Genomic DNA, 27464 nt, shown 5'->3' on the forward strand with positions numbered 1-27464 from the left:
GCGTTTCTCTTCTTGCTTTTAATAATACAGCAGTCAAGAAAAAACTACAAATCCCATGTGGCTAACACAGACAGCCAATGGGATTAAAAACGTAGTACAGAACATGTTAACCAATAGCAGTTCCCCCCATGCTATTGTGACGTCACTTGACTGCAAGCAGCCCTCTTTTCTTGCTGCTGCAGTTAAGATAAGTCACCTTTTTCTTTCCTCATGTCGTTTATTAATGACAGTTTTGTTATTATATATATTCGTATGTTATTTCATATTATGTAGTCGGCATGTTGCCGCATTCCATTCCTTAAGCGCTTACACGCGCTCGCGTTCGTTTTTTCGTGTCCTCGGTAGCAACCCGGGTGCTCCCGAGGCAGGAATTATAAATAAACTAACTGCGCGCTGCGCGTGCGACGTTCCAGCAGGGGTTTCCCTCGCGTTCAGGAATAACCGCCACTCGGTTTCCTGGCGCGAGGAGAGGAAACCCTGCAGACGCGCTCCCTCACCTCAAAACACTTGTTCTTCCACGGGCGTTCCTCCTGCTTTGACGGCACCACTTTCCCTTGACTCTGCCCTCGGGTAGGAGGGTTCTTCCTTTCACTGTGTGTTTCTCCAGTTAACCCCCGGTTGCCCAGCAGAAATAGAAATTCTGTTAGGATTAATTCCTTTTTAATTCTGAGTCGTTTCTAAGCAAATTTTTCCCTCTTCTTTATTAATTTTTAAAATTAACATGGATCAATGCAGAAATTATCAAAGAATTTGGAGTCAAATTTTTCTAATCTTTTATCCAAATCTTCGGCCCAGTCTGCGGGGGAATGCAGTCAGCGCCTGCCTGCCAACCCTATGGTTCTGGCACAAACTGAGAGTGAGTTTACCTCACATATGGCAGAGGACGCGGTTCCTCATAAGGCTCCTGCCAAGGAGAATAACAATATGGTTTCTAAACCCTCTTTGAAACGTAAAGCCAAACAACATAACATTCCTCTTCCCACTCCCTATACCTCTACCCCAGATTCGGTTGATGATATCCCGGATGCGGATTCGGATATCTATGTCTCTGACAAGGACGACACTGATTCCTTTTCACCTCCTCCTCCTAAGAAACCCAAGAGTCCTTCTGTTTCCCCCCCTCTTTTTGATGCAGAAGGTTTTCCCATGTTTGACCCCTCCAACATACTTCGCCCCAATTCCACTGAATGGCTCCCAGCTGACCATGTGGGTCGTTACGTGGCTCAGAAATTATTTTCACCCCTAGATAAGCAGACCAGAGCCAAGCTCAAGTCCGAATGTCCACGCTCTGTGCTCCCACACAAGGCTACTTCCACTCCCACCATTGATGAACAGATGCTAACCTTTTTCACTAAACAGGGCAACGACGCTCGTAAAGGAGTAGATAAGGCATGGTCATCCTGTCAGGACAAGCTGTTGGACGTCATAGGTCCACTTACAAGAATTTTTGACATGATTGAATCGGCCAGGCTGGATGGCAGCTTTCTAGATCCAGAAGAACTATCTTTATGGGTTCAACAGTTTTTCTGTCTTCTGGGGAATGCCAACTCCTCTCTCATACAAGAGAGACGAAAAGGCCTCCTGATCAAACTGGACCCTAAACTGATTAATCTGGCAACGGTCCAACCCAAAATTCAAACAGAAGGACAGCTTTTCGGGGATTCGTTCATTAAAAACCTCAGCAAGTACGTTGCCACATTCACCTCATTGGACAAAGCACAACAGTCCATGCGGAAAATGTTAAATCATCGGGTTTTTGCCAGGGCCGGTAGAGGCAGGGGCCGCTTTACCGGCCGAGGTTCCGTCAATCAAGGCTCCAGAGGATACTACAGTTCCTATCAGCGTGAATTTAGACCGCAGTTCTATCCCCAGCGCGGCAGAGGCTATCGTTCCAGATCCTTCAGACACACTAAGGCCTCCAACCCTACAGGTAAGCCCTCAGCTTGGTTCTTTTCCAACTGGGGGTCGCATCTTCCATTTTCTTTCAAATTGGTTAACAATTACCGCGGATGTATGGGTTCTAAATACTGTGCAAGGTTACATAATAGACCTTTATTCCACCCCAGTACAAACATTTTACACTCCTCCTCCCCAATTCTCCACAGAAATGACCCAGTTAATATCTCTAGAGGTAGATTCCCTCTTACAAAAGCAAGCAATTTCAGTCACTCACTCCCACCCTTTAGGTTTTACCAGCCCAATCTTTCTAGTTCAGAAGAAGAACAAAAAGATGCGTCCAGTCATCAATTTAAAACACTTCAATCGATTTGTGGTATACAGACATTTCAAAATGGAAACAATTCTTCACCTCAGGGATATACTTCTGGATGGTCAGACTGGATCTGCAGGACGCCTATTTAGTGGTTCCGATACATCCAGACTCCAGGAAATTCCTTCAGTTCCAATGGTTCGACCAAACTTATCACTGTACCTCTCTGCCCTTCGGTCTATCATCTGCCCCTTGGTGCTTCACCAAGCTACTGAAGCCCGTGGTGGCTTTCCTAAGGTCCCAGGGCGTAAGGCTCTTAATTTATTTAGACAATATCCTAATTTTAAGTCAATCTCCTCAAATTCTTCTACTCCACTTACAAACAGCCTCTTCTCTTCTAGAGAATCTAGGCTTCATAATAAACAGAGAAAAATCTTTCCTAAAGCCATCCCAGACCATAGAATTCTTAGGATTTCAAATCAATTCCATCTCAGCTACCCTACTTCTACCTACGACAAAAATAAGATCCATAAAGTCAGAAATCCTGCAAATCCTTCGCAGCTCTCTCATCTCTCTCAGGACATTAGCTCGAATAGTAGGCCTGCTGGCCTCTTCTATCCAGGCAATTTTTCCAGGTCCCCTTCATTACTGCTCCCTTCAAAGACTGAAGATTCAACACTTGAGGAAAGGACTATCATATTCCGACCTCATTCCCTTAGACGTAGAGTCCCGCACAGAGCTTCAATGGTGGATAGACCATTTGGACGCTTGGAACGGGAAAAGTATATTTCCATCAGCCCCAGATCTTGTCTTAGAATCCGATGCAAGACATCTGGGCTGGGGGGCCCGATGTGGTCCCATATCGACTGGAGGTACATGGTCTTCCGAGGAGTCCAAATTGCATATCAATTGTTTAGAGATGCTTGCCGGCTCCTTTGCAATCAGAAGCCTAGCAAAGCACAAAGTTCATTGCGCAATACTTCTCAGGATGGACAACATCTCTGCAGTCAGGTACATAAATCATCTTGGAGGCACAAAATCCATACCTCTGGCAGATTTGGCCAAGGGTTTTTGGGAATTTTGCCTTTCAAACCATCTTTCGGTTCATGCAGAGTATCTTCCAGGAGCTCTCAATTCAGTCGCAGATTGGCATTCTCGTCATCTCCGAGACTCCAGCGATTGGAGAATTCATCCTTCAGTTTTCCACAAGATTAATTCCTTATGGGTTCCGTTTTCCATAGACCTGTTCGCCTCTCGACTGAACACACAACTTCCCCAATTTTACAGTTGGCGTCCAGATCCCTTAGCCTTGGCATCAGATGCTTTCTTACAAAATTGGTCTCTCTCCCTCAATTACGCCTTTCCCCCCTTTATCATGATCAACAGGGTCTTAGCACACGGCAGACGACAGAATGCCTCCCTTATTCTCATTGTCCCGTTTTGGCAATCCCAAGTATGGTTCCCTACCCTATTACAGGGAGTGCAGAATTATTAGGCAAGTTGTATTTTTGAGGATTAATTTTATTATTGAACAACAACCATGTTCTCAATGAACCCAAAAAACTCATTAATATCAAAACTGAATATTTTTGGAAGTAGTTTTTAGTTTGTTTTTAGTTTTAGCTATGTTAGGGGGATATCTGTGTGTGCAGGTGACTATCACTGTGCATAATTATTAGGCAACTTAACAAAAAAATATATATACCCATTTCAATTATTTATCATTACCAGTGAAACCAATATAACATCTCAACATTCACAAATATACATTTCTGACATTCAAAAACAAAACAAAAACAAATCAGTGACCAATATAGCCACCTTTCTTTGCAAGGACACTCAAAAGCCTGCCATCCATGGATTCTGTCAGTGTTTTGATCTGTTCACCATCAACATTGCGTGCAGCAGCAACCACAGCCTCCCAGACACTGTTCAGAGAGGTGTACTGTTTTCCCTCCTTGTAAATCTCACATTTGATGATGGACCACAGGTTCTCAATGGGGTTCAGATCAGGTGAACAAGGAGGCCATGTCATTAGATTTCCTTCTTTTATACCCTTTCTTGCCAGCCACGCTGTGGAGTACTTGGACGCGTGTGATGGAGCATTGTCCTGCATGAAAATCATGTTTTTCTTGAAGGATACAGACTTCTTCCTGTACCACTGCTTGAAGAAGGTGTCTTCCAGGAACTGGCAGTAGGACTGGGAGTTGAGCTTGACTCCATCCTCAACCCGAAAAGGCCCCACAAGCTCATCTTTGATGATACCAGCCCAAACCAGTACTCCACCTCCACCTTGCTGGCGTCTGAGTCGGACTGGAGCTCTCTGCCCTTTACCAATCCAGCCACGGGCCCATCCATCTGGCCCATCAAGACTCACTCTCATTTCATCAGTCCATAAAACCTTATAAAAATCAGTCTTGAGATATTTCTTGGCCCAGTCTTGACGTTTCAGCTTGTGTGTCTTGTTCAGTGGTGGTCGTCTTTCAGCCTTTCTTACCTTGGCCATGTCTCTGAGTATTGCACACCTTGTGCTTTTGGGCACTCCAGTGATGTTGCAGCTCTGAAATATGGCCAAACTGGTGGCAAGTGGCATTGTGGCAGCTGCACGCTTGACTTTTCTCAGTTCATGGGCAGTTATTTTGCGCCTTGGTTTTTCCACACGCTTCTTGAGACCCTGTTGACTATTTTGAATGAAACGCTTGATTGTTCGATGATCACGCTTCAGAAGCTTTGCAATTTTAAGAGTGCTGCATCCCTCTGCAAGATATCTCACTATTTTTGACTTTTCTGAGCCTGTCAAGTCCTTCTTTTGACCCATTTTGCCAAAGGAAAGGAAGTTGCCTAATAATTATGCACACCTGATATAGGGTGTTGATGTCATTAGACCACACCCCTTCTCATTACAGAGATGCACTTCACCTAATATGCTTAATTGGTAGTAGGCTTTCGAGCCTATACAGCTTGGAGTAAGACAACATGCATAAAGAGGATGATGTGGTCAAAATACTCATTTGCCTAATAATTCTGCACTCCCTGTAGAACTCTCAGTGGACTTTCCCTTGTTTATTCCGCCCTTCCCAGACTTACTGTTGGACCCTTTTCAGCAACCCCATCCCCTCATTGTAGACAATATCCTCACTCTGTCCGCCTGGAAGATCTCAGGAATCCCCAATCTTGCCCTGTCATTTCGTCAGAAGCTTCCCAATACATCTCAAATTCCTGGGCCCCTTGTACCAAGAAAGCCTACAAAGCAGCATGGTCTTTATGGGACGGCTGGTGTTTGGGAAGGCAGGTTGATCCCTTTTCAGCAGATGTAATTTTTGTAGTTAATTTTTTAGCCGCAGAAGCCAGTAAAGGTAAGGCTTTCCGTACTATCAACCTTTATAGGTCGGCTATTTCTTCTAATCATATCCAGGTCAATGGGAAACCCATAGGCGAACATCCGCTGGTATGCAGATTATTAAAGGGAGTAAAATTTTCTAAACCACCTCTACCAAAATATAATCAATTATGGGATGTTAACGTTGTCTTAAAGTTTTTGATTTCATTGCCGGACAATCCGTTGTTATCACTAAAAATGTTATCTGCTAAGTTAACAATGTTATTATGTCTAGTTTCTATCAAACGTTTATCAGATGTAAAGGCACTGGACGTCTCCAACCGTCAGTTTACCCCTTCGGGGGTACTATTTTCGGTTGTTCGACGTACCAAAACCAATTTATCGTCAGTTTTTTATCCTTAGTTTTTTATCCTTATTTCCCGCAACAACCAAAATTATGTGTGGGCCAATGTCTTAAAGTTTATGAACAAAAGACTGCAGATTTGAGAACATCCTCCTCCCAACTTCTTATTTCATTTAGGAAACCTTACCACCCGGTTTCGTCTGCCACCTTAGCTCGTTGGGTGAAATGGATTATGTCCTTAGCTGGTATTGATATTTCCAGATTTGGAGCTCATTCTGCCAGAGGGGCAAAGGCCTCCAAAGCTTTCTGGGCGGGCTCCCGTTTAGAGGATATTCTAAAATCTGCAGACTGGTCTAATGACCATACCTTTAGAGTCTTTTATTGCAAACCTGTTGATAATATTTCACTGAATATAATTAATATGCTTTAAACTCGCATAATAGGAGCCTCCGGTCTTGTCATAAAATGTAGATATTCCTAGTTTATGACGGAAAGTCTTAATTTTATTAAAGACACGGAGGCGAGTATTATCCCACCACTGGTATAAACGCTGTTTTTTTCTCCCTCCCTTTCTTCCAGCGCCAGTTTCAGCCAATCAATCAGCGTCCTAGTAGGATTTCCTCACATCATGGGAACCCTTTGCTCATTGCAAGTTCAGGATCGTTTCCTCCTGATTTGATGGAATACTCCTTCATTTGTAGAATTTGGGACTTTTCTTCTGATATGTTTGCTTTCCTAATGGCGTTGTTTATTCTTTGTTCTCAGTTCCCACTTTTATTCAGCAATTGACTTTATTTGCAAGAAAAGAGGGCTGCTTGCAGTCAAGTGACGTCACAGTAGCATGGGGGGAACTGCTATTGGTTAACATGTTCGGTACTACGTTTTTAATCCCATTGGCTGTCTGTGTTAGCCACATGGGATTTGTAGTTTTTTCTTGACTGCTGTATTATTAACCCCTTCGCTGCCAGGCCTTTTCCCCCTCCTGTGCCGAGCCTTTTTTTGGCTATTTGGAGCAGTTCGCGCTTAGGCCCTCATAACTTTTTGTTCACATAAGCTACCCACGCCAAATTTGCGTCCTTTTTTTCCAACATCCTAGGGATTCTAGAGGTACCCAGACTTTGTGGGTTCCCCAGAAGGAGGCCAAGAAATTAGCCAAAAAACAGTGAAAATTTCGTTGTTTTCAAAAAAATTGGAAAAATGGGCTGCAGAAGAAGGCTTGTGGTTTTCTCCCTGAAAACGGCATCAACAAAGGGTTTGCGGTGATAAAATCACCAGCTTCCCAGCTTTCAGGAACAGGAAGACTTGAATCAGAAAACCCAATTTTTCAACACAATTTTGGCATTTTACGGGGACATACCCCATTTTTACGATTTTTTGTGCTTTCAGCCTCCTTCCAGTCAGTGACAGAAATGGGCATGAAACCAACGCTGGATCCCAGAAACCGCAACATTTTTGAAAAGTAGACAGAAATCTGAATTCAGCAAGGGGTCATTTGTGTAGATCCTACAAGGGTTTCCTACAGAAAATAACAACTGAAAAAGAAAAATATTGAAATTGAGGTGAAAAAAACATCAATTTTTCTCTACGTTTTACTCTGTAACTTTTTCCAGCAATGTCAGATTTTCGAAAGCAATATACCGTTACGTCTGCTGGACTCTTCTGGTTGCGGGGATATATAGGGCTTATAGGTTCATCAAGAACTCTAGGTACCCAGAGCCAATAAATGACCTGCACCCTGCAGTGGGTTTTCAATCTATGCCGGGTATACAGCAATTCATTTGCTGAAATATAAAGAGTAAGAAATAGCTATCAAGAAAACCTTTGTATTTCCAAAATGGGCACAAGATAAGGTGTTGAGAAGCAGTGGTTATTTGCACATCTCTGAATTCCGGGGTGCCCATACTAGCATGTGAATTACAGGGCATTTCTCAAATAGACGTCTTTTTTACACACTGTCTTACATTTGGAAGGAAAAAATGTAGAGAAAGACAAGGGGCAATAACACTTGTTTTGCTATTCTATGTTCCCCCAAGTCTCCCGATAAAAATGATACCTCACTTGTGTGGGTAGGCCTAGCGCCCGCGACAGGATATGCCCCAAAACACAACGTGGACACATCACAGAAAACAGAGGTGTTTTTTGCAAAGTGCCTACCTGTAGATTTTGGCCTGTAGCTCAGCCGCCACCTAGGGAAACCTACCAAACCTGTGCATTTCTGAAAACTAGAGACCTAGGGGAATCCAAGATGGGGTGACTTGTGTGGCTCGGACCAGGTTCTGTTACCCAGAATCCTTTACAAACCTCAAAATGTGGCTAAAAAAACACATGTTCCTCACATTTCTGTGGCAGAAAGTTCTGGAATCTGAGAGGAGCCACGAATTTCCTTCCACCCAGCGTTCCCCCACGTCTCCCGATAAAAATGATACCTCACTTGTGTGGGTAGGCCTAGCGCCCGCGACAGGAAAGGCCCCAAAGCGCAACGTGGACACAGCCAAATTGGTGAAGGAAAACAGAGGTGTTTTTTGCAAAGTGCCTACCTGTAGATTTTGGCCTGTAGCTCAGCCGCCACATAGGGAAACCTACCAAACCTGTGCATTTCTGAAAACTAGAGACCTAGGGGAATCCAAGATGGGGTGACTTGTGTGGCCCGGACCAGGTTCTGTTACCCAGAATCCTTTGCAAACCTCAAAATTTGGCTAAAAAAACACATGTTCCTCACATTTCTGTGGCAGAAAGTTCTGGAATCTGAGAGGAGCCACGAATTTCCTTCCACCCAGCGTTCCCCCACGTCTCCCGATAAAAATGATACCTCACTTGTGTGGGTAGGCCTAGCGCCCGCGACAGGAAATGCCCCAAAGCGCAACGTGGACACAGCCAAATTGGTGAAGGAAAACAGAGGTGTTTTTTGCAAAGTGCCTACCTGTAGATTTTGGCCTGTAGCTCAGCCGCCACCTAGGGAAACCTACCAAACCTGTGCATTTCTGAAAACTAGAGACCTAGGGGAATCCAAGATGGGGTGACTTGTGTGGCCCGGACCAGGTTCTGTTACCCAGAATCCTTTGCAAACCTCAAAATTTGGCTAAAAAAACACATGTTCCTCACATTTCTGTGGCAGAAAGTTCTGGAATCTGAGAGGAGCCACGAATTTCCTTCCACCCAGCGTTCCCCCCCGTCTCCCGATAAAAATGATACCTCACTTGTGTGGGTAGGCCTAGCGCCCGCGACAGGAAATGCCCCAAAGCGCAACGTGGACACAGCCAAATTGGTGAAGGAAAACAGAGGTGTTTTTTGCAAAGTGCCTACCTGTAGATTTTGGCCTGTAGCTCAGCCGCCACCTAGGGAAACCTACCAAACCTGTGCATTTCTGAAAACTAGAGACCTAGGGGAATCCAAGATGGGGTGACTTGTGTGGCTCGGACCAGGTTCTGTTACCCAGAATCCTTTGCAAACCTCAAAATTTGGCTAAAAATACACATGTTCCTCACATTTCTGTGGCAGAAAGTTCTGGAATCTGAGAGGAGCCACGAATTTCCTTCCACCCAGCGTTCCCCCACGTCTCCCGATAAAAATGATACCTCACTTGTGTGGGTAGGCCTAGCGCCCGCGACAGGAAATGCCCCAAAGCGCAACGTGGACACAGCCAAATTGGTGAAGGAAAAAAGAGGTGTTTTTTGCAAAGTGCCTACCTGTAGATTTTGGCCTGTAGCTCAGCTGCCACCTAGGGAAACCTACCAAACCTGTGCATTTCTGAAAACTAGAGACCTAGGGGAATCCAAGATGGGGTGACTTGTGTGGCCCGGACCAGGTTCTGTTACCCAGAATCCTTTGCAAACCTCAAAATTTGGCTAAAAAAACACATGTTCCTCACATTTCTGTGGCAGAAAGTTCTGGAATCTGAGAGGAGCCACGAATTTCCTTCCACCCAGCATTCCCCCACGTCTCCCGATAAAAATGATACCTCACTTGTGTGGGTAGGCCTAGCGCCCGCGACAGGAAATGCCCCAAAGCGCAACGTGGACACAGCCAAATTGGTGAAGGAAAACAGAGGTGTTTTTTGCAAAGTGCCTACCTGTAGATTTTGGCCTGTAGCTCAGCCGCCACCTAGGGAAACCTACCAAACCTGTGCATTTCTGAAAACTAGAGACCTAGGGGAATCCAAGATGGGGTGACTTGTGTGGCTCGGACCAGGTTCTGTTACCCAGAATCCTTTGCAAACCTCAAAATTTGGCTAAAAATACACATGTTCCTCACATTTCTGTGGCAGAAAGTTCTGGAATCTGAGAGGAGCCACGAATTTCCTTCCACCCAGCGTTCCCCCACGTCTCCCGATAAAAATGATACCTCACTTGTGTGGGTAGGCCTAGTGCCCGCGACAGGAAATGCCCCAAAGCGCAACGTGGACACAGCCAAATTGGTGAAGGAAAAAAGAGGTGTTTTTTGCAAAGTGCCTACCTGTAGATTTTGGCCTGTAGCTCAGCTGCCACCTAGGGAAACCTACCAAACCTGTGCATTTCTGAAAACTAAAGACCTAGGGGAATCCAAGATGGGGTGACTTGTGTGGACCGGACCAGGTTCTGTTACCCAGAATCCTTTGCAAACCTCAAACTTAGGCTAAAAAAACACATGTTCCTCACATTTCTGTGGCAGAAAGTTCTGGAATCTGAGAGGAGCCACAAATTTCCTTCCACCCAGCGTTCCCCCACGTCTCCCGATAAAAATGATACCTCACTTGTGTGGGTAGGCCTAGCGCCCGCGACAGGAAAGGCCCCAAAGCGCAACGTGGACACAGCCAAATTGGTGAAGGAAAACAGAGGTGTTTTTTGCAAAGTGCCTACCTGTAGATTTTGGCCTGTAGCTCAGCCGCCACCTAGGGAAACCTACCAAACCTGTGCATTTCTGAAAACTAGAGACCTAGGGGAATCCAAGAAGGGGTGACTTGTGTGGCTCGGACCAGGTTCTGTTACCCAGAATCCTTTGCAAACCTCAAAATTTGGCTAAAAAAACACGTTCCTCACATTTCTGTGGCAGAAAGTTCTGGAATCTGAGAGGAGCCACAAATTTCCTTCCACCCAGCGTTCCCCCACGTCTCCCGATAAAAATGATACCTCACTTGTGTGGGTAGGCCTAGCGCCCGCGACAGGAAAGGCCCCAAAGCGCAACGTGGACACAGCCAAATTGGTGAAGGAAAACAGAGGTGTTTTTTGCAAAGTGCCTACCTGTAGATTTTGGCCTGTAGCTCAGCCGCCACCTAGGGAAACCTACCAAACCTGTGCATTTCTGAAAACTAGAGACCTAGGGGAATCCAAGAAGGGGTGACTTGTGTGGCTCGGACCAGGTTCTGTTACCCAGAATCTTTTGCAAACCTCAAAATTTGGCTAAAAAAACACATGTTCCTCACATTTCTGTGGCAGAAAGTTCTGGAATCTGAGAGGAGCCACGAATTTCCTTCCACCCAGCGTTCCCCCACGTCTCCCGATAAAAATGATACCTCACTTGTGTGGGTAGGCCTAGCGCCCGCGACAGGAAATGCCCCAAAGCGCAACGTGGACACAGCCAAATTGGTGAAGGAAAACAGAGGTGTTTTTTGCAAAGTGCCTACCTGTAGATTTTGGCCTGTAGCTCAGCCGCCACCTAGGGAAACCTACCAAACCTGTGCATTTCTGAAAACTAGAGACCTAGGGGAATCCAAGATGGGGTGACTTGTGTGGCTCGGACCAGGTTCTGTTACCCAGAATCCTTTGCAAACCTCCAAATTTGGCTAAAAAAACACATGTTCCTCACATTTCTGTGGCAGAAAGTTCTGGAATCTGAGAGGAGCCACGAATTTCCTTCCACCCAGCGTTCCCCCACGTCTCCCGATAAAAATGATACCTCACTTGTGTGGGTAGGCCTAGCGCCCGCGACAGGAAACGCCCCAAAGCGCAACGTGGACACAGCCAAATTGGTGAAGGAAAACAGAGGTGTTTTTTGCAAAGTGCCTACCTGTAGATTTTGGCCTGTCGCTCAGCCGCCACCTAGGGAAACCTACCAAACCTGTGCATTTCTGAAAACTAGAGACCTAGGGGAATCCAAGATGGGGTGACTTGTGTGGCTCGGACCAGGGTCTGTTACCCAGAATCCTTTGCAAACCTCAAAATTTGGCTAAAAAAACACATGTTCCTCACATTTCTGTGGCAGAAAGTTCTGGAATCTGAGAGGAGCCACGAATTTCCTTCCACCCAGCGTTCCCCCACGTCTCCCGATAAAAATGATACCTCACTTGTGTGGGTAGGCCTAGCGCCCGCGACAGGAAAGGCCCAAAAGCGCAACGTGGACACAGCCAAATTGGTGAAGGAAAACAGAGGTGTTTTTTGCAAAGTGCCTACCTGTAGATTTTGGCCTGTAGCTCAGCCGCCACCTAGGGAAACCTACCAAACCTGTGCATTTCTGAAAACTAGAGACCTAGGGGAATCCAAGATGGGGTGACTTGTGTGGCTCGGACCAGGTTCTGTTACCCAGAATCCTTTGCAAACCTCAAACTTTGGCTAAAAAAACACATGTTCCTCACATTTCTGTGGCAGAAAGTTCTGGAATCTGAGAGGAGCCACAAATTTCCTTCCACCCAGCGTTCCCCCACGTCTCCCGATAAAAATTATACCTCACTTGTGTGGGTAGGCCTAGCGCCCGCGACAGGAAAGGCCCCAAAGCGCAACGTGGACACAGCCAAATTGGTGAAGGAAAGAGGTGTTTTTTTGCAAAGTACCTACCTGTAGATTTTGGCCTGTAGCTCAGCCGCCACCTAGGGAAACCTACCAAACCTGTGCATTTCTGAAAACTAGAGACCTAGGGGAATCCAAGATGGGGTGACTTGTGTGGCCCGGACCAGGTTCTGTTACCCAGAATCCTTTGCAAACCTCAAACTTTGGCTAAAAAAACACATGTTCCTCACATTTCTGTGGCAGAAAGTTCTGGAATCTGAGAGGAGCCACAAATTTCCTTCCACCCAGCGTTCCCCCACGTCTCCCGATAAAAATGATACCTCACTTGTGTGGGTAGGCCTAGCGCCCGCGACAGGAAAGGCCCCAAAGCGCAACGTGGACACAGCCAAATTGGTGAAGGAAAACAGAGGTGTTTTTTGCAAAGTGCCTACCTGTAGATTTTGGCCTGTAGCTCAGCCGCCACCTAGGGAAACCTACCAAACCTGTGCATTTCTGAAAACTAGAGACCTAGGGGAATCCAAGAAGGGGTGACTTGTGTGGCTCGGACCAGGTTCTGTTACCCAGAATCCTTTGCAAACCTCAAAATTTGGCTAAAAAAACACATGTTCCTCACATTTCTGTGGCAGAAAGTTCTGGAATCTGAGAGGAGCCACAAATTTCCTTCCACCCAGCGTTCCCCCACGTCTCCCGATAAAAATGATACCTCACTTGTGTGGGTAGGCCTAGCGCCCGCGACAGGAAAGGCCCCAAAGCGCAACGTGGACACAGCCAAATTGGTGAAGGAAAACAGAGGTATTTTTTGCAAAGTGCCTACCTGTAGATTTTGGCCTGTAGCTCAGCCGCCACCTAGGGAAACCTACCAAACCTGTGCATTTCTGAAAACTAGAGACCTAGGGGAATCCAAGATGGGGTGACTTGTGTGGCTCGGACCAGGTTCTGTTACCCAGAATCCTTTGCAAACCTCAAACTTTGGCTAAAAAAACACATGTTCCTCACATTTCTGTGGCAGAAAGTTCTGGAATCTGAGAGGAGCCACAAATTTCCTTCCACCCAGCGTTCCCCCACGTCTCCCGATAAAAATGATACCTCACTTGTGTGGGTAGGCCTAGCGCCCGCGACAGGAAAGGCCCCAAAGCGCAAAGTGGACACAGCCAAATTGGTGAAGGAAAACAGAGGTGTTTTTTGCAAAGTGCCTACCTGTAGATTTTGGCCTGTAGCTCAGCCGCCACCTAGGGAAACCTACCAAACCTGTACATTTCTGAAAACTAGAGACCTAGGGGAATCCAAGATGGGGTGACTTGTGTGGCTCGGACCAGGTTCTGTTACCCAGAATCCTTTGCAAACCTCAAAATTTGGCTAAAAAAACACATGTTCCTCACATTTCTGTGGCAGAAAGTTCTGGAATCTGAGAGGAGCCACGAATTTCCTTCCACCCAGCGTTCCCCCACGTCTCCCGATAAAAATGATACCTCACTTGTGTGGGTAGGCCTAGCGCCCGCGACAGGAAACGCCCCAAAGCGCAACGTGGACACATCACATTTTTTCATTGAAAACAGTGCCTACCTGTAGATTTTGGCCTCTAGCTCAGCCGGCATCTAGGGAAACCTACCAAACCTGTGCATTTCTGAAAACTAGAGACCTAGGGGAATCCAAGATGGGGTGACTTGTGTGGCTCGGACCAGGTTCTGTTACCCAGAATCCTTTGCAAACCTCAAATTCTGTCTAAAAAAACATTCTCCACACATTTCGGTGACAGAAAGTTCTGGAATCTGAGTGGAGCCACAAATTTCCTTCCACCCAGCGTTCCCCCAAGTCTCCTGATAAAAATGATAGCTCACTTGTGTGGGTGGGCCAGGTGCCTGCAACAGAATAAGGTCCAAAACTTGTAGAGATAGAGGGGATAGCACAGCAAGTTTATAAGGACATATTCTTTTATACATCTTTAGACTGACTCTGCTTTGGGGACCCACATAAGTGAGGTGTCATTTTACTTGGGAGGCTGAGGGGAACACTGGGGAGTAGGAATTTTGTGCTGGAGTGGTGATCCTACGAAGAAAAGTCAGGAAAATATGCTTTTTTTAAGCACATTGAGGTTTACAGAGGAGTCTGGGTAAGAAAATGTTGGGGGATCCACGCAAGCCACACCTCCCTGGACTCCTTGGGGTGTCTAGTTTTACCCTGGGTTTGGTAGGTTTCCCTAGATGAAGGCCGCACACAGGACCAAAAACATAGGTGCCCTCTCCCCCCAAACACAGGTAGTTTTGTAATATATCGTTTTGATGTGCCCACATACGTCCGTGATGTGCCAAACACTAAAATTTTGAAAAGAAACACAGTTAGGTTATGTGAAAAAGACCCCTCACCCACCAACCGATTTGGTGGCATGCTTCATCATCGGGGTCCCACCTGAGGCACCTAGCGTGTCACAGGTGTGCTGCGACGCCTGATTACAGCGGAGCAGGTTTTGTCATTTTTACCACACATACTGGTTGGATTTGGCACGAGGGTGAGTGATAGTTCAGTGGATCAAATTTTACTAACAAGAGCTTTCACAAAAATGAAATGCACTGTTAGTAACTGAAAGGCAAAAAACTGAACCAATGACTCACAGCTCGTGAGCTGTAAAGCCGCGACAAGGCACCAACCGCTTTACAGTCCATTCACACAACTTTCATACATGACACACACAAGGCCATTCACACCGCCAGCCACGGACCCAGCACATTACAACACTCACATCGACAGACAGCGCCACTCAAGGGCCCATCACTTACATATGCCCACATGCCTGATACAACAATCACACCAGCTGATGGGAGTGTGTGGACTGGTGTTTGGCTGGCAGTGTGTTGCAGTAGCCAACAGCAAGTCAATATGTACACTCCACCCACAATGGCATCATTTTTTTTTTTTTAACAGAGGAACCCCTAACTAAGTAGAAAGAATTACAAAACTACAAACACAAAAGCTCTAACTAAGAACATGACAGAAATGCTAACCATGAAACTAAACACATGAAAATACAAAACAGACATGAGTTTACACTCATGGTTGTTCCCAGAAATTCTTCTGGGTGTGGTATTTCTTAAAACAAGCACCAACACACAGCCCAGGCTTTGAAGGACAATCTGGGCAGTACATTCGAGACTCCCTCCGGATACCTCTTCGAAAACACACTCTACATTTCTTAGCTGGAAAGTCTTTTTTGGGTGTGGGAGGAATGTGCTCAGCAAAGTGGCGATCTTTCAATCTAGCCACATCCTCCACCACTGCTTCTCTAGGAACTCTGGCCTGTTCCACCACAATAAGGCTCTCTATCACTGACTCCTGAAATTTCACAAATGTCATCTTTGACTCTGGAGACCTATCCCTAAACACAATAAAAGCATTGAAGGTTGCTAAGTGGAAGAGGTGAAGTGCTAACTTCTTATACCAAACGTAAGACTTACGAATAGCAGTATAAGGTTCCAACCTCTGGTCAACTCTATCTACACCTCCCATGTGCTTATTATAATCTAAAATGCACACAGGTTTGCGCACTTCAGCAACCTGGCCCCAAACAGTCACAGGGGAAGTACTCTCATCATGGATGGTACTTAGCATGTAGACATCCCTCTTATCTGAAAATTTCAAAGCTAGCAGCTCCTCGTTCCGCAAGGCACAGCACTGTCCTCTCTCAAGTTTTTTACAGACAAGCTCCCTTGGATAGCCGTTCCGGTTAGAACGGATTGTGCCACAAGCAACTGTGTCCACTCTAAACAATTCCTTGAACAATTGCACACCAGTGTAGAAGTTATCTACATACAAATGGTGACCTTTGTTGAACAGTCGTCTACCAAGATCCCACACAATTTTCTCAGTAACTCCAAAAGTGGGAGGACAACCAGGGGGGTCAATATTGGAATCCCTACCAGTGTACACACGGAAACTATACACATATCCTGTCCTACTTTCAGACAGCATATACAATTTAATTCCATATCGTGCCCTTTTGCTAGGAATGTACTGCCTAAAAACCAAACGACCCTTGAAGAGGACCAAAGACTCGTCCACACTTAACTCTTTGCCTGGAACATAGACCTCCGAAAACCGATCTACAAAATGATCAAGGACAGGCCTAATCTTAAAAAGACGGTCAGAATCTGGGTGATCTCGTGGCAAGGCTAATGCATTGTCAACAAAATGCAGCATCCTAAGAAGAAGCAAATACCGATTACGACTCATGGTCGCTGGAAATATAGCTGTTGCCATCAAGGGACTAGTAGACCAATAAGAAGCCAGTGACGGCTTCCTTAGCAACCCCATCAAAAAAGTCAAACCCAAAAGCTTTTTTAACTCCTCCAAATTTGTGGGAATCCACTGGGCAGCTCTAGAGTGTGGCCTAAGTCTAGCAGCGTTGTCCCTCAAATGCTGCTCCGCATACAAATTAGTCTGCTCAACAATCTCTTCCAAAAACACATCATCCATGAATAACTCAAAGAAATTGATAGGCATAAAGTTCTCTGTATTGGCGTTACACCCCGGGAGACCAGTAAAGGCAGGCAACTCTGGCTGCTCCATGTTTGGGGCAACCCAGACATCAGGTCTTATAACGGGAAACCTTTCAGCCCCAGGTTGCTGCACTATTGGCACATCAATGTCCTCCTCTAAAACAGGCCCTTCATCTGCACTGAGTGTGGCTTCATCATCAGAAGATTCCCCTCCAAGAGAAACATCACTGCCAGAATCTCTGACTTCCTCCTCTGCCTCAGATGCAGAGTCTGTCTCATAGTCATGATCAGACTGTGACTCAAAAAGCATACCAACCACCTGCTGAGCGGTCATCCTGCGGCTAGCCATGATCTCTCCTGCTAAAATTAACTGGACAAATTCACCACCAACAACCAGCACTGTGTAAGACAAGTGACAAAGTGTAGCTTTGTTAGTAAGAGTTATAAACTCAAAAACTATACCGCTCACTTGCCTGAAAAAGCTTGATTCACCAGCAACTACACAGCAATCACCAATGATATCCCACTAAAAATAAAGAAAGAAAGGCAAATTAGAAATAAGACAAAACAAATATCATTGTGCACAAACCTAAGGACAATTTCACACACAATCCTGCATTTAGTACACCCCCTACAAACATGTCATTCATGCATGGCAACCATACTCCTTTGGAGTAAATTGTTTTTACTTACCTAAAACATGCAACTGTGCAAACTGCAGGTCAACCACCGCCAAAACCGCAAGGAGCCACAGCAAATAAAGCAAAAGCTTTGCACTAGAACAAAAAGGAGGAAAACATTTTTTATCACAAATGCAAAGACTTCTTCAGTTGACAAACACCCCGCCATCAAACATTTAGAAATTGGTGCCTAAGTGGATTCTGTCATAGGGGCAGATGGGCCTACTAATAAAATAGACCTGTCTACCCCAAGGAAGCCAGAAAATACCTTTAGTAGTGTGTCCCCATGGAGAGCGACCCTTGCCAAAGGGGACAGCCCTCAAAAAAAAAAAAAAAAAACACACACAACACTATCCCTGGTGCCTAAGTGGCTTCTGCCCCCCTTGGGGGCAGGTGGGCCTACGAAAATAGGCCCATCTGCCCCCAGCGGGTGTAGAAATGGGCAACAGGTCAATGCCCCCCTTGGGGGGGCGCCCCGTGACCAAGGGGACGCCCCCCCACAAAAATAAACAAATAAAAAAAAATCCATGGCGTTCTAGTAGTTTCTGCCCCCCTTGGGGGCAGACCAGCCTAAAAATAATAGGCTGATCTGTCTCCAAGGGGTGCAGAAATGGCCTGGATACATGTGCCCCCAAAGTGGGGGGCGACCCTTGCCCAAGGCCCCACCCATCCACTAACACACACACACACACACACACACACTATCCCTGGTGTCTAAGTGGCTTCTGCCCCCCTTGGGGGCAGGTGGGCCTAAGAAAATAGGCCCATCTGCCCCCAGGGGGTGTAGAAATGGGCAACAGGTCAATGCCCCCCTTGGGGGGGCGCCCCGTGACCAAGGGGACGCCCCCCCACAAAAATAAACAAATTTAAAAAAATCCCTGGCGTTCTAGTAGTTTCTGCCCCCCTTGGGGGCAGACCAGCCTAAAAATAATAGGCTGATCTGTCTCCAAGGGGTGCAGAAATGGCCTGGGTACATGTGCCCCAAAGTGGGGGGCGACCCTTGCCCAAGGCCCCCCCCCATCCACTAACACACACACACACACACACACTATCCCTGGTGTCTAAGTGGCTTCTGCCCCCCTTGGGGGCAGGTGGGCCTACAAAAATAGGCCCATCTGCCCCCAGGGGGGGCAGAAATGGCCAACAGGTCAATGCTTCCCTTGGGGGGGCGCCCCGTGCCCAAGGGGACGCCCCCCCACAAAAATAAACACATAAAAAATAATCCCTGGCGTTCTAGTGGTTTCTGCCCCCCTTGGGGCAGATCAGCCTAAAAATAATAGGCTGATCTGCCCTCAAGGGGGGCAGAAATGGCCCTAAAAGACATGCCCCCCAAAGGGGAGCGACCCTTGCCCAAGGGGGCGCCCCCCCCATCCACTACACACACAATCCCTGGTGCCTAAGTGGCTTCTGCCCCCCTTGGGGGCAGATGGACCTAAAAAAAATAGACCGATTTGCCCCCAAGGGGGGCAGGAAAGGCCAACAGTTCTCTGCCCCCTTGGGGGGGGCGCCCCTTGCCCAAGGGGGCACCCCCCCACATAAATACACATAAAAATAAAAAACCCTGGTGATCTAGTGTTTTCTGCCCCCCTTGGGGGCAGATCTGGCTAAAAAGTAGCCAATCTGCCCTCAAGGGGGGCAGAAATGGCCCGAAAAGACATGCCCCCCAAAGGGGAGCGACCCTTGCCCAAGGGGGCGCCCCCCCATCCACTACACACACAATCCCTGGTGCCTAAGTGGCTTCTGCCCCCCTTGGGGGCAGATGGACCTAAAAAAAATAGGCCGATCTGCCCCCAAGGGGGGCAGAAAAGGCCAACAGTTCTCTGCCCCCTTGGGGGGGGTGCCCCTTGCCCAAGGGGGCATCCCCCCCCCACATAAATACACATAAAAATAAAAAAACCCTGGTGATCTAGTGTTTTCTGCCCCCCTTGGGGGCAGATCTGGCTAAAAAGTAGCCAATCTGCCCTCAAGGGGGGCAGAAATGGCACGAAAAGACATGCCCCCCAAAGGGGAGCGACCCTTGCCCAAGGGGGCGCCCCCCCATCCACTACACACACAATCCCTGGTGCCTAAGTGGCTTCTGCCCCCCTTGGGGGCAGATGGACCTAAAAAAAATAGGCCGATCTGCCCCCAAGGGGGGCAGAAAAGGCCAACAGTTCTCTGCCCCCTTGGGGGGGCGCCCCTTGCCCAAGGGGGCACCCCCCTCCACATAAATGCACATACAAATATAAAACCCTGGTGATCTAGTGTTTTCTGCCCCCCTTGGGGGCAGATCTGCCTAAAAAGTAGGCCAATCTGCCCCCGAGGGGGGCAGAAATGGCCGTAAGTAATTGCCCCCAAAAGGGGAGCGACCCTTGCCCAAGGGGACGCTCCCCGCATGCCAGAAACACAGAAGTAAAACAAAAAAAACAAATCCCTGGTGTCTAGTGGGCATTCCTGCTGCCCGATCGCAATGCGATCGGGCAGCAGGAATGCTCAAAGAGACACCGGGGAAAAGGAAAAGCCTTTCCTTTTCCCCGGTGCCTCTTTAGCCCCAACCCCCCACCCACCGGGAAGAGGAACTCACCTCTTCTCTCGTCGCCGCACTGGAAGCAAATGGCTTCCTGTGCGTCGATATCCCCATAATGAAGTCAGCGCGCGATCGCGCGCTGACGTCATTATGGGGGGGTGGAGGGGTCGGGGGTGGAAGGGGAAGGGCTTCCCCTTCCATCCCCGACTTTGGGGGGTGGGAGGGAAGCACACAGAGGGAGCGAGAGCGCTCCCTCTGGGCTGTGTGCCGAGGACGTAGTGGTTACGTCCTCGGCACAGCAGCACTGTGCCGCGGGACGTAACCACTACGTCCGTGGCACAGAAGGGGTTAAAAGCAAGAAGAGAAACGCATAATACTCGCCTCCGTGTCTTTAATAAAATTAAGACTTTCCGTCATAAACTAGGAAAATCTACATTGCCATTTTCAAGCTGTTCTCGAAAACAGCATCTGTGCAAAGTGAATAGCAGGTACCAACGGGGCTGCCCCCAAGCTGCAGCATCCAAAACATGGGCACACTGAAGCCTAAGATCTCTGCATCTAGTTGTCATCAGCCTTCTTGTAGCATTATTCAGAGACAGACTAAAGAGCAGGACCTGCCAAGAAAACATCCTCACCTTGAATAAGAGAAACTGCAGTTCCATTGTTCATCCCTGCCATCTACTAAATGGCAGTGCTCAGGAAAAACTAATCAGCAGTCCTTTGCTAACAAAAAGCCCTCATTGAATTCCTAGCATTATTATCCTTGCAAACATGGGTTTCACAGGGACAGTTGCAACTGTGTATTTGGTCACAGTTGGTCACAGTTTCCATGCGAAGGCCATCTTTTCTTTGGCTAACAACTTTGGCACAGTTTGTCAAATCAGCAGAAAACTTTACAAAGCTTATCCACCTCCGCTCAGACATGGACAGTTACGCGCTGATCCATTAAGCGGGGGCCAAGAAAAAGTTGGGATCCCTAAATGTTGATTTCCCAGGTTAATTTCCATAAGAGACTTCATTCTACGTTACAGTAAAAACAGCTCAATTAATTTACATCAAATTTAGCAGAAAGTTAGAACTTTACTCAGAAAATGTGCTAGCCGGTTTTGAGAAACTGGCATCAAAAAAGGTGCTGAGGTTGGGATTGAAAGATTTAAAAAGCTAGGTATATTTGGACGGTTGGTTCCGCGGATACCTGTGCTACTAAAATTAATAAAAGGGCCCACTGATCGGATGAGGGAGATTTTTCTCTTGCTGCCCATTTCAGTACAGTGGGATGGGTCCCAGTTCTGCTATACTGAGCAATCTGTTTGGCTGGTCACAACTGAGAAATGTTGCGGCTGACATTACAGTACTCAGGGATTTGGTCTTGTGTCCTGAAAAAGTTTTAGGACCATAGTATAAAAAGGCAGGGTAGGGATAGCCTAATCCACTTGATAGGGGACTTACAGGGTCCCACAAAGGGTCAAAAAACATTGAAAAAGCTTTCACAGCACCAGTGGATCATGGTAGTAAAGCTTATGTGGCGGGTATCACAGTGCTCAAAAAAAGCTTCTTTCTTTAAAATGGAAGGAAAATGTGGGCTGGGCTCCCAAAGCTTTTGTTAAAAAAAAACCACAGAACTTCACTAAAGTAGCCAAAGGTTAAAACAATGTTTTAGTTAGGTGATATAAAACTGATGTTTATAAATCAAATCAAATTCACAAGCTAGTTTGCTGAGCTAACTATGACTTGTTGCCCCGCCATGCACTGCTTACGACCTCACATATTAAATCACTCATGACATGGTAAATTACATCATTGAAAGTATCACTGATGACATCCCAAATTATTTCAATGATGACATCACTGATCACACCATAGTCATATACATCATATTTACTGATGTTACAATACCTTTTGCCAGTATCACCCTTCTAGCATTCACACTACACAAGACTTGTATGTGATGATTGTGATTATTCACGTGTGAGACAATAGAGGACAGCGTCCTAACCAGTGCTACTAATTTACCTTAAAGATGAACTCCCAGATTATCTAGAATAGCCCAGGTCTGGTCCAGCACACTTTATACAGAAGTCGATGAAAAATTGGTAGCACAACTGAGGACCCACTAATGCTATAGGATTTCACATCCTTTTCTTCATTTATCACCTTGTCAGTGGGGTCTAGCACCACTGGTTAGTAGAGAAGCACAGTTTACTAAACCTCCTGATGTAGATGCTAATTATTGACAGACCTTAGACGTTGCCGACATTAACTAAGTTTCTATTGCATTTCAAATTATTTATGGTTGCTAGTGCTTTTTGGTGAGTTTTAACTTTTTAATAGCCATTAAAGTTTGCAACAGTCCGATGGCATGCAAATACCCAAGGGGGGCTTTCCTGGCCTTCGGAGTGTAAGAGTTTGTTCATGTGTGCTTCATCACAGATTGTAGGACAACTACAGCAGGAGTTCTCTGATGGCCTCAACACTAGTAGGGTTCACTCACAGAGTGTGTGCATGTGGACACTGACTTCTCTTAGCAAAATATGTATAATCACAATGATGACTTGTTTTAATATTTTTGTTTGCTTCTTTGTTTCCTCCAGGTCATCCCAAATAGGGATTGCAGATATGATTCTAAGTCACACCAATAGATATACACACTGACAGCACACACTTTAGCCTATTTGCAAGGACTCAGAAGTTTTTTTTTTTGGTCCTGATAAAACGCCTATTGATCCTTTAGGACAAAAATGGTGTGAATCATGTCGACAGGTACACTGGAGTAAAAATCATTTAACACAGTCCCACGTACAAAAGACAGGAACATTATTCTCCTAGATTCTCTCCCCTTGTTTTTAACACTGACATAGGCCCCCTGAGCATGTTATAAAAAAATTTTTAATAGGGTCTATAATCAATTTTAATCACACACATTCCAGTCCTTCACCTTATACAACCATAGATTTTAGTATACTCCTCTAGGGTACATCAGCACTTCTCAACCAAAAGATCTCCGGCAAAGAACCCCTTTGTGGGGCCCATCTGGCATTGCGGTGTCGGCCCGAAGAGAAGCTAGTCCGATGATGAAGCATGCCACCTATTGGTGGGTGAGGACTCTTGGTTCTGACAACTTAGGGCCAGATGTAGCAAGGGTTTTGCGAGTCGCAAATGGCGATCGCAAAAGCCTCTTTGCTATGTAGAAATGCATTTTGCGAGTCGGATCCGACTCGCAAAATGCATTTCCGACTCGCAAATAGGAAGGGGTGTCCCCTTCCTATTTGCGACTCGCAATGCTATTCATTTTCATTTGCGACCGCGATTGCGGTCGCAAATGAAAGCGCATTTACCATCCACTTGAAGTGGATGGTAACCCAGGCGCAAACGGGAAGGGGTCCCGATGGGACCCCTTCCCCTTTGTGCCTGGAAAAAAAAAAAAAAATTCAGAGCAGGCAGTGGTCCAAGGGACCACTACCTGCCCTGAAAAATACCGAAACTAAAGGTTTCGTTTTTTTTTCAAAGTGCAGCTCGTTTTCCTTTAAGGAAAACGGGCTACACTTTGAAAAAAAAAGACTGCTTTATTTAAAAGCAGTCACGGACATGGTGGTCTGCTGTCTCCAGCAGGCCACCATCCCCGTGAGTGCCCTGACTCGCTATGGGGTCGCAAATTGTGACCCACCTCATTAATATTAATGAGGTGGGTCTTTGCGACCCCATAGCGACTCGCAGAAGGTGTCTGGGACACCTTTCTGCATTCCAAATTGCGAGTTGCAATTTGCGAGTCGCTGGGACTCGCAAATTGCAACTCGCAATTTGGAGTTTTGCTACATCTGGCCCTTAGTGCCCAGTTTAACCTGGAAGTTCCACCCTAGTTGGGCCAGAGTAGGGCTTCATGCCTGGGAACAGTGTATTTTGTGGTATTGGATTATAGATTAGGGAGATTGTACTCTAGGATCGATAAATTTCCTCCTATTTATTACGGTTACAATATTAAGACTGTAGTTCCATAACGAATTATAAAATCACTTTAACTTTTGTTTATGTATATAATAGATATATATAGAACAAAGCCACACTACACTTGGAAAGACCAATTTTATCAAAATGTATTACTTCAAAACTCATGGGCAAAGAAAAACGCTAACGTGTTTCAATGAACAAGGTCTTGATCACGGCTAAAATAGTCCCTTTTCAATGTCCATTTAAATACTCCACTCAATGATGCATTCTGGGAGATGTAATGCACTGAGTTTAAAAATACAACAAAACAAAATTCACATATTGCCACAGTGGTATTCTATCACCTGCCAAACATTAATAACCTTTTGCTGTCTGAGGTCAGATTTATGATCATTTAGCACACAATTATTATTGCCTCAGTGGCCATTCATCGGCTGCTAGACATTATAACCATTTGCTCCTTGTGCATTTTGGGCACTATAGTGTACCATCATCAACCAAAGGTTAAAAGAAAGAAAACATACTCTTTGTAATTGCCAATATTATGAAGTATAGTACATTTCCACCAACTGCCCATATCATATTTACGCTTCATTTACAGTTCACAAATCAGGAACCATCAACTTATGTAAAAACCAGTATTCAGATCTGTCAGCATTATAATTATAATTGCTTTGATGTTGCCATAGAGGCCTGCTGGTAACTCACTGAGGTTTCAAGAACATCAGCTGATTCCGATCTTATGAGTGTAGATAAAGCTCCTCATTCATCTTTAGTCCATAAGGCTGTCTTGTTGCAAATGGATGATGTAGTTGGACTTAAGTTCTTTAAACTTCATCACTCGATTTCCTCCTCTTTCAGTCTTCATTACCATATTTATTGCGTACCGTAATGCCTCATTCTCTCCTAGTTCTCCTGATGTTCACTCAGGTAGTGTTTTGCTTTTGCATTTGAGGGATTCTTATTGTGCACTGCTCAGATATGTTCCAAGAGCTTATTTCCTACCTGACATATGGTACTTATGGTATTTCTCATATATTTGAACCCACATTTACATTATAAGACATACACCATATTTTATGATTCACAATCAGTCTTTTGTTAATTGTGACAAATTTAGCATCTTTTCATGGAATCCTGTTACGTTGTTACCAATTTTAGAAGCTTTAAATGATTTGCATTTTGTGAACCCCTTTGATGATTTTATTAATAAAATTGAAGTACTTAATCGTAAATGAATGAAATGTAATGTTTTTAAAAGTCTAACTGAAAAACATGTATTAAAAAATAAACAAGTGTCAGTATCTGGTGGACATGGTGGACACCATAAACAATGCACGGTATTAAGAAACAATAATGTCTAATGTAGAAATAGTTTGCTATTAATAATTATATGTACTACAGAAGATGAATTATTGAAAAATGATTAAGTTTGAAATGATTATTAAATGTTTTATTTTATTTGTGTGTTAGCCTTAGTGAAAGGCCTACATTTAGTATTTTCTAAAGGCCTGTGTCTAAGCATTTTTAGAAAATCAATGTTCATTGTTCACTTGTTTGCTGACCTTAAAAAACGTTCTGAGATGTTTAAATGTTAGTTACTCAACATCCTGTGTGACTTGCACACTGTGGAAAAGTTATGTTCCTTGCTTGTTGCATTTGTTCTTCCTGAGATGAGATAATATGTACTAGCTAAACAATGGACTTCAGTGCTCAATGTCGATGTCTTGTAACCTGTAACAATTGTATTCAACTGCAGAAACTGGTGACCAGAGACTAGAGAAGATGAACCAATCCTGGGTGCAAAGAACAAAAAGAGATACTTCTGGAGCACAAATGAAAGTTTATTGGCTGCGTACTAAACCACTCCATAGTCTTGTCCAATAGAAGTTTAGCTAGTTACTTTCTAGGATTTTAATATAGCAAAGTTTTTGGTGCTGTAAGTTCGATTCCATTTAGCTTCAGTTCTGTTTAGATGTGTTTCTGTCTTTGCCTATGATTCTGTCAGTTCAGATACAAGGCCAAAGATTACTGAACTGTTTCCCATTCACGCTATTGCCCAATGATGAACACTAGATGCTCCACTGATGAAGATGTCACTTCCTGCTGATCCATTTAGGAGAGGTATAGTCAAAGTACATTTGTCTTTCTTGCAGGTTTTTCTGTTTTCCCTCTTTAGAAAATCCAACAGCTTTTTTGGATAGCGCCATAGTCAGATGTTTTCCAAATTAATTTTTGTCTTCTTTTTCTTTTTGCATGAAGTCCAAACATGTATATCAAATTAGAGTGATAGTTAATGATGCCAAAATCTAATTTCGACTGTTAAATAGATTTGATTGTGAATAAATACTCTGTGCTAACTAAATGTATTCAGTTTCTATTTTTCATCTGTTGTTGTTATTTTGCATTGTGGTTCTTGAGTGTTTGATGATAAATGCTATAGCTAGCTTGAGATTTTTCATATGTTTTTGTCAGCCTGTGTTGCTTCTATACACTTATCACTTGGTCTTGCGCATGATATATGTGATCTTAGCATTGTTAATCTAAAGGGCAATAAATGTTTGAACCTTACTAAAGTGGTGTGGTGATTCATGGCCACATTGGTCATAGTGTGTAAAAATTACTGATTCCAAAATAACTGTTGCCTTTATTGATTTAAAATTGTTAATGTTGACTATTAGGACGTTCTCTTACTCCTGTCTGGGTCCAAAGGTCCGAGTCGACCTTTAAGGGTAATAGATGATTTACCCTATACGTGACACCTTATAAATAATAATAAAATAATATAAGGCTGGTCACGCCCACACTAGCCAAGTTAAAATCTTTTCCCACACTGAATTGGCTCTTCACTAGTTTACCCTTTAGTGATGGAGCTCACTTGGTGGTTTTCCTTCCCTTGGCACAATATCAGTACCCTTCTGTATCAAATGCCAATATTTCTTCTAGGTACATCTAATTGTGTTGACTTCCCCGCTGTTGGTCAAAAACGATCTCATCTGATCTTTCTCAGTATCAATAATTGTATCTTTGATAGTAATCAAAGTTTCCATTCTCGTTTTCTCTTTGGATCAAGTAAGTCCTCTTAAAATCATGATTGCGGTAACCTCTTCGCAAAAAGCGTTTTTTCACATCTTTACTTTGTACTTTTAGATCTAGTTCACTTGAACAAGTCCTGTTCATCCTCAAGAATTCCCCATATGGGATATTTCACAACAAAGATTTGGGATGAAAGCTGGGGCCATGTGGCATACTG

At 45.0% G+C, this 27464-nt stretch overlaps 1 long non-coding RNA gene across 1 annotated transcript in view; it reads left to right on the forward strand.

The window, feature by feature from the left end:
• Window positions 1-26510, forward strand: part of LOC138283480 (uncharacterized) — a 111079-nt gene extending 84569 nt beyond the window's left edge. The window contains exon 3 of the long non-coding RNA XR_011201264.1: window positions 25971-26510. This is a non-coding gene — a long non-coding RNA (uncharacterized lncRNA). The remainder of the gene's footprint in view (window positions 1-25970) is intronic.
• Window positions 26511-27464: the final 954 nt, after the last annotated feature.

This window comes from Pleurodeles waltl, chromosome 3_1 (assembly GCF_031143425.1).
Source record: "Pleurodeles waltl isolate 20211129_DDA chromosome 3_1, aPleWal1.hap1.20221129, whole genome shotgun sequence".
Lineage (NCBI taxonomy): Eukaryota > Metazoa > Chordata > Amphibia > Caudata > Salamandridae > Pleurodeles > Pleurodeles waltl.